This window comes from Pinus tabuliformis, chromosome 1_1, assembly GCF_031772625.1.
Source record: "Pinus tabuliformis cultivar Carrire ecotype Pingquan chromosome 1_1, CPIR1, whole genome shotgun sequence".
NCBI lineage: Eukaryota > Viridiplantae > Streptophyta > Pinopsida > Pinales > Pinaceae > Pinus > Pinus tabuliformis.
The window spans coordinates 206,299,519-206,309,992 of record NC_142297.1 but is presented as its reverse complement, the minus strand read 5'-3'; positions in this window follow the sequence as shown (position 1 = coordinate 206,309,992).

Sequence of the window (10,474 nt, the reverse complement as noted above, 5' to 3'; positions counted from 1 at the left end):
TTTTGCCGAGTTATGATAATGGTTTTCAACCTAGCCTTACCTTTTTCCAGATGCCATGGTATGTTGGGATGTTTATGTCATTTTTTGAGCTTTGGTTTTAGGAATAGATTTCAAAATCCAGAGTAGAGGTCATCTCAAGTTTCTTTCCAAAAGGTGTAGGAATCCCTTGACCAGTTTCGGCAGGATACACGGTAAATCCTGAGGGAGAAGTCTCGATTTAGGACCTAGTGATACGGGTTTGGATTGTGGTAAATCCTGAGAGACTGGTTTCAGTTTAGGGCCTAGTGATCCGGGTTTGGATTGTGGTAAAGCCCTAGAGACAAGGAGACAAAAAATTCCCCAAGGATAGTGATGGATTCCAGATGGCATTCCAAGTTTTGTTTGGTTGTGATCAGAGCACCAGTTTTGGTGTGATTATGGTTTGATGAATGACCTGCTCAAAAGAAAAATATCATGAGAACATGACAATATAACAACTATAATAACATGACATCCATACCACTTATTGGAGCTTTATATCTTAGTTCATGGTGATATTTACATCCATATACATATACATATACATATACATATACATAGATTTGCCAAAACATCAGCAAAACATATGCCAAAGATATACCAACATCAAACCAAAACATCTTTGCCTCAATCGACAAACAATGAAGGATACAGGGCCTGCATCTGATCTACCATCTCCCATGTAGCTTGTTTAGGCCCAAAGTGTTTCCACTGCATTTTAACTTTCTCTATGGCTTTGTTCCTGAGCATGAGATGTTTTCGCTGCAATATGCACTGAGGCTTCGACTGGAAATCTCCTTCTTGCTCCACCTACAATACAGACCAATCAATAACATGATCAACATTCTTTATATACTTCTTAAGAAATGAAATATGGAAAACATCATGGACTTTCAATGCCGGAGGTAGTGCAAGTCGATATTCCACTAGTCCAATTCTCTCAAGGATCTCAAAAGGCCCGTAATACCATGGTGCCAACTTGGCACGTGAACTAATCCTCAAAGAGCTTTTCTTGGGCTTGATGCGCAAATACACATGATCCCCAACCTGAAACTCCTTTAACATCTTGTGTTGATCCACATAACTCTTATGTATATCCTTTATATCCTCTAGATTCTTATTTATAACCTGCATTTCCTGCTCCATGTATTCCAACATGTCTGGTCCAATAAGTACCTTGTTCACTAGATCACTCCAGCTAACGAGTGATCAAAAATGATCCTAGATGACTTTTTACTCAAAAATTAAAGTCAAAGGATGCTTATGAAAATAGTCCCATTGCATAGATCTTGTCATTCTGAATCTACTGCAATTTGAATGGGCTAAAATGGAATTCGAGTGAAGAAGTTATCACATAAAGAAGTTTACCATGGTCCTTTGAAAAGGAGGCAAATTCTTATGAAAATGGCCTAAAAGGCTCATTGAATAAATCACATCAGAAAAATCCAAGGGAAGGAATTAACGCAAGGGTGGAAGGACCCCCTATCAGCGATCTCTGATATATCGAGTCGAAGGCAGGCTGCACCCAATATCGGGACCCTAGGCAGAGTGATATGTGATTGAATCGACGATCAGGGCGATCGGCGATTAGAGGATCAGAGGCATATACCCCGCTGATGCGATACGTGAGGTGCGATATCGACGATTGGTGGATAGGAAGATCGGTGATCGACATAACCAAAGGAAAGACCCCCGGGCCATTGCGACAGTGATATTGCAACATGTGATAAAGCGATGGGCCAATGTGCGATTGCGCGTGGACCATTGGATCAGATGTGCAGATTAATGGTCAGGATTCGATCAGGGTGATCGGCGATCAAGCGATCGAAAAATCCTCGATAGAAAGGGACGTTACATGCACCATGTGACTTGCAATAGTGATATGCCGATAAGGGCCAGACCCGATGGGTTTATAGACCCGATTTCATAAGTTTTGAAATCTGGGAATGCGAGATTTCTTTGTATTTCCTGTGTATTGGGTTTTTTGTATTGTTTCGCTATGCGATTGTGATAAGCGATATTTGGACGGACCCGATAGGTTTTTAGGGGTGATTCAATAATATTTGAAGTTCGATTAAACACTCCATGAGGCGTTTTCCTGTGTATTTCAATTATTTGGCTGTCACGGCCAGAGAAAGGCAAAACGATCGGGTTTCCCCACGCCAACGATTCCTTTCCATTCTAAACGAATTCTTTTGGTGAACAATCAAGCTTTCCATGACAGAGGATTGTAACCGACATGTTACAAATGCACAGAGCGCACAATTGCAGAAGATTGTTGTGAGAGCAGAGAGTTTTGAAATCTCTTGGAGGTCAAGTGAAACCAGAAGCTTGTAAGAGCAAAGAGCCAGAGCCAAAGCCAGAGCCAGAGCTAGAGCAGCAAAGAGAACAAATGATCCAGTTGTTTCTGGTGCTCAGAGCATGCTGAAGACAGAAGAAGGAGTTCTAGAGACAGAGAAAGAAATCTAAGGGAGTTGGTGCAAGCTAGAGCAAGATAGCTCAGAGTGCTGATTAAAGGAGTCTAGTCCAGAGAAGCCTAGATATGTTTGCATAGTAAGGACAGCCAGCGGGATGAGATGGTATTTCTAAACCCACAGGTTCTATTTAAACCAATGGAGTTGAGTGTGGAGCTTGTAAAAGAATTTATGCCATAATCCCAGATAGCCTAGTTGAGTTGACTAGAGCTCAAGGAGACGCAGCCCAAGAGGTTTGGGTGAACTCCATATCATATTGCTGTTATGTGTGATGCTTATTTATTGCATTGTTTCACTCTTATATGTTTTTATATCAGTTTAAGAAAATCAATTTAAAGCATGGAAACAGTTAAAAAACAAACGTAAGTGTACACCTATTTTCAAGCACTTTTTAATTCCGCAATTGGTTAATCATAAAGTCTTGGGAATATTTAAGCTTTGGAAGTGGGAGACGATCTTGTAAGATGAAAAGAAGCCTTTAGTGCCCCATTTTCAAATCAGGTGGTATCGGAGCCTAAATTTTGGTTAACCCCACCTTCAAGGAAGGTGATATCAAAGTTGGTTATACCAGAGCAAGTGGTATCAGATCAGAATGCTTGATTTACAGAGCAAAGATTACTTGTTTGAAAGGTGTTTAAATAGTCAGAGGTTGATTGTATGCTTGTTTGTAAGACAGACTATTGTTTGAGTTTGCAGAGGTGAAGAGAAAGCTATTGATAGCTCAGTCCAGGAGAGGACAAGAAGGAATAAGGGCTGAAGGAATTCTTATTATCCCAAAGGACCTCAAAGCATTCCTCAAATCAAAAGAGGTTTGTTGCAAAGGTTGCTTGAATAAGCTCTTTATTAATCTTGTTTGAAGTTTTTTTGTTCATTCTGATAATGACAACTTCTACAAGTGAGTCCTCAAATTCTTCTTTCTTCACAAGATTCTTTGATGAAGACATGAAGCAAGACTTGCCCACCATGATGGATATGGTAAGAGAAATGTATGAGGATGGAAGGAAGAGTATCATACTTAGAGAGCAGTTGAATTCCATGAAGGAAGAGAAGCAGTTGCTTTCCAACAAATTGCAGGAAGTGGAAGGGCAACTTCATATTGCAAATATGAACCTGAAAACGATGCATGAGTTGGAGACACAACTCCTTGTTGCCAAAGAAGCCTTGGTCAAGTATCAGCTTGAAGAAGAGGTAAACAATTCCTGTTTGTCTTCAAATTCTTCTAAGAATGCTTATATTGGTTCTTTTGAAAAACATACCAGAGGCATAGGTTCCAAGTTAATGTCCAGGATGGGCTATGAAGGGAAAGGCTTGGGAAAACATGCACAAGGTATTGTTGAGCCAATAATAGTTGAGGAAGGGCATAAGTATTTAGGTCTTGGCCATGGAAAGTCTTATGGAGAAAGTTCCAAAGCTGCCATGAAGACCATTGAACCAGCTCCAAGAAGGATTTTCATTGCAGGTCTTCTACCTCAAGACTGTGAAGATTGTATTCATGGAGAATGCAATAGCTTGAAACATCATTTGTAGGATGCAGGTGTTCATAAGCATGCATTGGAACCAGAGAGTTGTAGAAACTCTGAAACCATTGAAGAGGTTGATGGTGTTCCAAAGGGAGCTACTTCTTCATTCAATTCACCTCCTCATGAAGGCAATAAAGGTGAAAGAGAAAGGTATAAATTTGGTTCTAACCATATTCCTTTTGATTATGTTCAGCATGGTAAAGTTCCATGTAAGCATGGGATAATTGCATGTTCGTTTTGTGGTTGGGATAAACATAATGTTTCTAGATGTTGGAAGAGAATGGCCACATATAGGAAACTTTTGAAGGAAAGGAAGCAAGAAGCCAAAGGTCCATTGGACAAGGAAAATCATGTTTTCAAGAGGATGCACATGTGTTGCGCTTATTTCCATAAGCAAGGACATGTTGCTACAAAATGTTGGACTCTGAATCCAACAATGCTTCCACGAAACTTGAAGAAGGTGGAAAGAGAAAATGGCAGGAATGGAAAGGAAGTTTCCATAAATGATGTGTTTCGAGATGATTCACATGTTGATGCTGATGTGCAGACAAATGTATCCCCTTTGAAATGGATTGGTAAGAAATGGTTAGAGTTCTTATCCAATTAAGATTGCATGTCTTTTTGAAAATGCATCTATTTGCATTTCTTGTTAATGGAATGCAAGTTGCAGGATTTTATCAAGAAGGTGAATGGAAAAGCTGAGTAGGAGACTCACTTTATTGTTGCAACATTATATTCATTTCAGCTTCAAAAGTATAGTGTACTTAAGCGAAAGTTGAAGGATAAAATGCATGCATAAGCATGATATGCATGAACACATGGATGTTGATGATTTCCTTGTATTTGAACATGTATGTGTAATTGACTTGAAGGGTTGATTGCTTTGGCATGCATGTAATGTTAATGCTGACTTGGAAGAAGTTGATTTGGTCTCCAAGATGGAGATAATGATGAAGTGTTTCATCTTTTTAAAAGAATCATTGAGATCTTTTTACATTCTTGACTTGAAGGGTCATTTGTTTTAAAGGTATGTTTTGTGGCCTTGTTATCTTGTCCATCATTTTTATGCATATGTAAGACATGGAGGTGTTCACAAGATGTGAAAATCCGTTTCTTTTGTTGAAGCAGGAGTTTAGGCCATATAGTTGTTGTCTGTAATCCTATTGTTGTTAACAGTTGTTGTTGACAGTATGTCAAATAGGTGCAAATGAAAATTTTGTAAAGCAGATGTAACTTCACATTGGTTGAGCCACCTTGGATCAATGATCAAGGCAGAGAAGTTCAAACTACCTTCTGTGACCTTCTCAGCAGGAGTTCTGTATGAAGTCAAGGAGGAAGACAACTCTTCCCAGGAGGACCAGCACATCTAGGAAGGAAGTGGTCAAAAGCTTTGGTTCAGAGGCACTAGCCATGCAGGCAAGTGTATGAAGGCGGAAAGAAGAGGGTGAGGTACTCTCATTTACTGTTCAGATCAGTATATCAGACTTTTAGAGACCAAAATATTTTTAGTGGGAAGGCGTGATCAGAAAATGATCCTAGATGACTTTTTACTCAAAAATTAAAGTCAAAGGATGCTTCTGAAAATAGTCCCATTGCATAGATCTTTTCATTTTGAATCTACTGCAATTTGAATGGGCTAAAATGGACTTCAGGTGAAGAAGTTATCGCAGAAAGAAGTTTTCCATGGTCCTTTGAAAAGGAGGCAATTTCTTATGAAAATGGCCTAAAAGGCTCATTGAAGAAATCACATCGGAAAAAGCGAAGGGAAGGACTTAACGCAAGGGTGGAAGGACCCCCAATCAGCGATCTCCAATATATCGGGTCGGAGGTAGGCTGCACCCGGTATCGGGACCCCAGGTAGAGCGATATGTGATTGAATCAGCGATCGGAGGAGTAGAGTTATAGACCCCGCCGATGCGATACACGAGGTGCGATATCGACGCTCGACGGATTGGCAGATCGGCGATCAGCATAACCAAAGGGAAGAAGCCCGGGCCGTTGTGACAACGATATTGCAACATGCGATAAAGCGATGGGCCGATGTGCGATTGCGGGTGGACTGCTGGATCGGGTGCACAGATCAACAGTCAGGATTCGATCAGTGTGCTTGGTGATTGAGTGATCGACAGATCCCCGATACAAAGGGTCATTACATGTACCATGCGACTTGTGATAGTGATATGCTGATAAGGCCGGACCCGATGGGTTTATAGACCTGATTTCATAAGTTTTGAAATCCGAGAATGCGAGATTTCTTTGTATTTCCTGTGTATTGGGTTTTTTTGACCATTTTGCTATGCGATTGCGATAAGGGATATTTGGACGGACCCAATAGGTTTTTAGGGGCGATTCAATAATATTTGAAGTCTGATTAAACTCTCCATGAGGCGTTTTTCAGTGTATTTCCATTATTTGGTTGTCACGACCATAGAAAGGCAAAACTTGGGTTTCCCCACGCCGACAATTCCCTTCCATTGTAAATGGATTCTTGTGGTGAACAGTCGGGTTTTCCATGATGGAGAACTGTAACCGACGTCATACAAATTCACAAAGCACACAATTGTAGAAGATTGTTGTAAGTACAGAGAGTTTTGGAATTGCTTGGAGGTCAAGCGAAATCAGAGGCTCGTAAAAGCCAAGAGCCAGAGCCAGAGCTAGAGCCAGAGCTGAGAGCTAGGGCTAGAGCCAAAGCCGAGAGAAAAACAAAGCGATCAAATGATCCAGTTGTTGCTAGTGTTTAGAGTGTGCTGAAGACAGAAGAAGGAGTTCCAGAGATAAAGAAAGAACTCTGAGGGAGTTGGTGCAAGCTAGAGCAAGATAGCTCAAAGCGCTGATTGAAGGAGTCTAGTCTAGAGAAGCTTAGATTTGTTTGCAGAGTAAGGACAACCAAAAAGATGAGATGGTATTTCTAAACCCATAGGTTCTGTTTAAAACAATGGAGTTGAGCATGGAGCTTGTAAAATAATTTATGCCATAATCCAAGAGATCCTAGTTGAGTTGACTAGAGCTCAAGGAGACATAGCCCAAGAGGTTTGGGTGAATTCCATATTATATTGTTGTTATGTGTGATGCTTATTTACTACATTGTTTCACTGTTATATGTTTTTATATCAGTTTAAGCAAATCAACTTAAAGCACATAAACAGTTAAAAAACAAACATAAGCATACACCTATTTTCAAGCACTTTTTAATTCCACAATTGGTTAATCATAAAGTCTTGGGAATATTTAAGCTTTGGAAGTGGGAGAGGATATTGTAAGCTGAAAAGAAGCCTTTAATGCCCCATTTTCAGATCAACAAGAGTGTTACAACTCCACCCATATAATGCCTTGAAAGGATTCATCCTCAATGGCTCATGATAACCATTGTTGTATGCGAACTCAACCAATGGAATATACTCCTTCCATTTCTTCTGTTGGTGCACCATGTACATGCTCAACATATCCTCCAAGATCGTGTTGACCCTCTCTGTCTGTCAATTGATTTGCAGATGATAAGCTATATTGAAGGCCAATTCTATGCCTAAGCCTAAAAATAGCTCCTTCCAAAACTTTGAAGTGAACTTTTTATCCCCGTCTAACACAATATTCTTTGGAACACCATGCATCCTCACTATCTCTATGATGAATACTTGTGCTACCTCACTGGCTGAATATGTAGTCTTTATTGGAATGAATTGAGCTATCTTGTTCAACCTATCAACCATGACCATAATAGAGTCATGATGCCTTACTGTCCCGGGAAGACCTGTGATGAAATCCATGGAAATGACCTCCCATTTCCATTCTGGAATCGCTATAGGCTGTAGTAAATTTCCTGGATGCTTACATTATACCTTGATCTGTTGACAATCTAAACATCTAGACACGAAATCTACAACTTCCTTTTTCAGATTCGGCTAATAGTAGAACATTTTCACCGCCATCAATGTATTTTTATATCCTATATGACTTAAGTATGACTTGGCATGAAAGCTCACCGCAATTCGGTACATAGATCTTGTCTCTAAATCTCACCAAACCATATATCATGAGACGATAGTCTACATCCCGATCACCTATACTTGTACCTTCACCTGTACTTATACCTGTGCTCTATTGTAACCTATGGATAATCTCCATGTATTTTTTATCCCACTCTCTTTCCTACAAGATCCTATCTTGTAACTCTGTCCCATAAGAGCTGATAGTTGCTATATGATTTACCTGTAGCTTCCTCCTAAGAGCATCCACAACCAGGTTCTCCTTCCCTTTGATGTATCTGATCTCGAAGTCGAACTCACTAAGGGTAGCCAACCATCTAGTTTTCATAACACTTAGATTCAGCTGGTAAAAAAAAATACCTCAACCCACTGTGATCGCTCATCAATGTAAATATCCTACCCAAAAGATAGTGTCTCCACATCTTCAATGCATGTATAATCGTTGCTAACTCAAGATCATGCATCAGATAATTCTTCTTGTGCTCATTTAGTTTCCCTGACTCATAGCACACCACCTGTCCTTCTTGCATGATAACTCCACCAAGTCCTCTCTTGCAAACATCTGTACACACTACAAATTCCTTGTTTTGATCTGTAATCTTTAGCACTGGTGCATGTGTCAACAACTGCTTAAGCTGCTCAAAACTAACCTCACATTCTTCTGTCCATTCGAACATCTTACCTTTCCTCTGCAATAATGTGCTAGGATATGCAATGAATGAGAAGTTCCTAATGAACCTACTATAGTACCCTTCCAATCCCATAAATTATCTCACCTCATCCACATTCTTAGGAGTTTCCCACTCCATGATAACCCATATATTTTCTGGATGTACTGCTATGCCTCCTTGGAGACAACAAGTCCCAAATAATGCACTTGCGTTCGAAATAAGCTGCACTTGCTAAGTTTAGCATATAATTGATGCTCTCTTAGAAATTTCAACGTTGCTGCCAAATTCTCAACATTCTCTTCTTCATTCTTAGAATATACCAGTATATCATCAATGAATACAATAACAAACTTGTCAAGATAAGGATGCAACACACTATTCATCAAACACGTAAATGTAGTTGGAGCATTAGTCAAACTGAATGGAACAACAAAAAACTCATAATGCCCATACCTGGTCCTAAACATAGTTTTGAAGATATCCTCTTCGTTGATGTGTACTTGAGGGTATCCCGATCTCAAGTCAATCTTAGAAAACACTGCTACTCCCTTTAACTAATCAAACGAATCATCAATCCTCAACAATGGGTACTTGTTCTTGATTGTTACTTTGTTCAGCTGCTTGTAGTCAAGGTACAATCTGAGAGTACCATCTTTCTTCTTCACAAACAACACTGGTGCACCCCAAGGTGATACACTTGGCCTAATGTACCCCTTGTCCAACATTTCCTTTAGCTGCAACTTTAACTCAATCAACTTAGGTGTGCTCATCCTGTAAGGTGATTTTGATGTTGGAGCTCCACCACAGGGGATTCACTCAGTGAACCTCTGACATATCACATGTGTTCGTGACATATTAAACCTGTACTTTCACTAAATATTGTAGGTATCCATTTTTTCATTAATATTTTTTATACCCCTTTATATTTTTTTCATTAACTTTAAGCTTCATTTTTATATTTCTCCAATATAAAATCCCTTTACCCCCTTGTTGAAGCCTCGAAAATCGGGTCGACAACAAGGGGGATACCCGCCCGGTCCGGACCTTGGTTGGCAGCTCCTTATCCGTTTGGTATAGCGGGTCCGACTGGGGATTATGGGACCAGTTTCCCAATCTAAGGGTGTGTGTGTGTGTAGAGTTGGATGATGCTGATCTAAGAGTTCTAATCTAAGCTACTTTAATCTAATTATATGCTATTGTAATCTAATGAAAACAACACATCTAATCTATGCTAACCCGGGATGTATTTCTTCTATTATGCGATCTAAAGAGATTTCAAATAATAACTGGTAATAAAGATCATTCAACTATCATAAGAATGGAAATCAATTAAGATGAACCACTTTGCATAAAAAGTTAGGTAAAACAGTTGTGAACAGCATATTGCATAATAAATTATTCATATATCAAACATAAATAAATGGCTCCACTGTAAAAAAGTGCCAAATGGTAACTCAAACATTCATGCAATAACATATAAACAAATAAAAACCATATATCACTTTAAGAATATAAGCAGAAATGACCAAGAGATAAAAGTACCATTTATGACTGGTCCTACTCATAAGCTTCAAGCAACAATGATTTATCTCTCCTTGTTCTAATATCTACCAAGAGTACAGAAGTGCAACATCAGTAGCAGATATCAAATGCAAACATTAATAAACCTTGATCCATTCATTCATCAAAACCTCCTCTGAGGGTGCAAAAGTGCATGTTCTGAGGACAAGTTTTTGACAAATTTCTGGACCCTTCTCTAAATGCATGAGAAGGGTTTAAATACTACTTCCTAATTCTAATAATAGTTT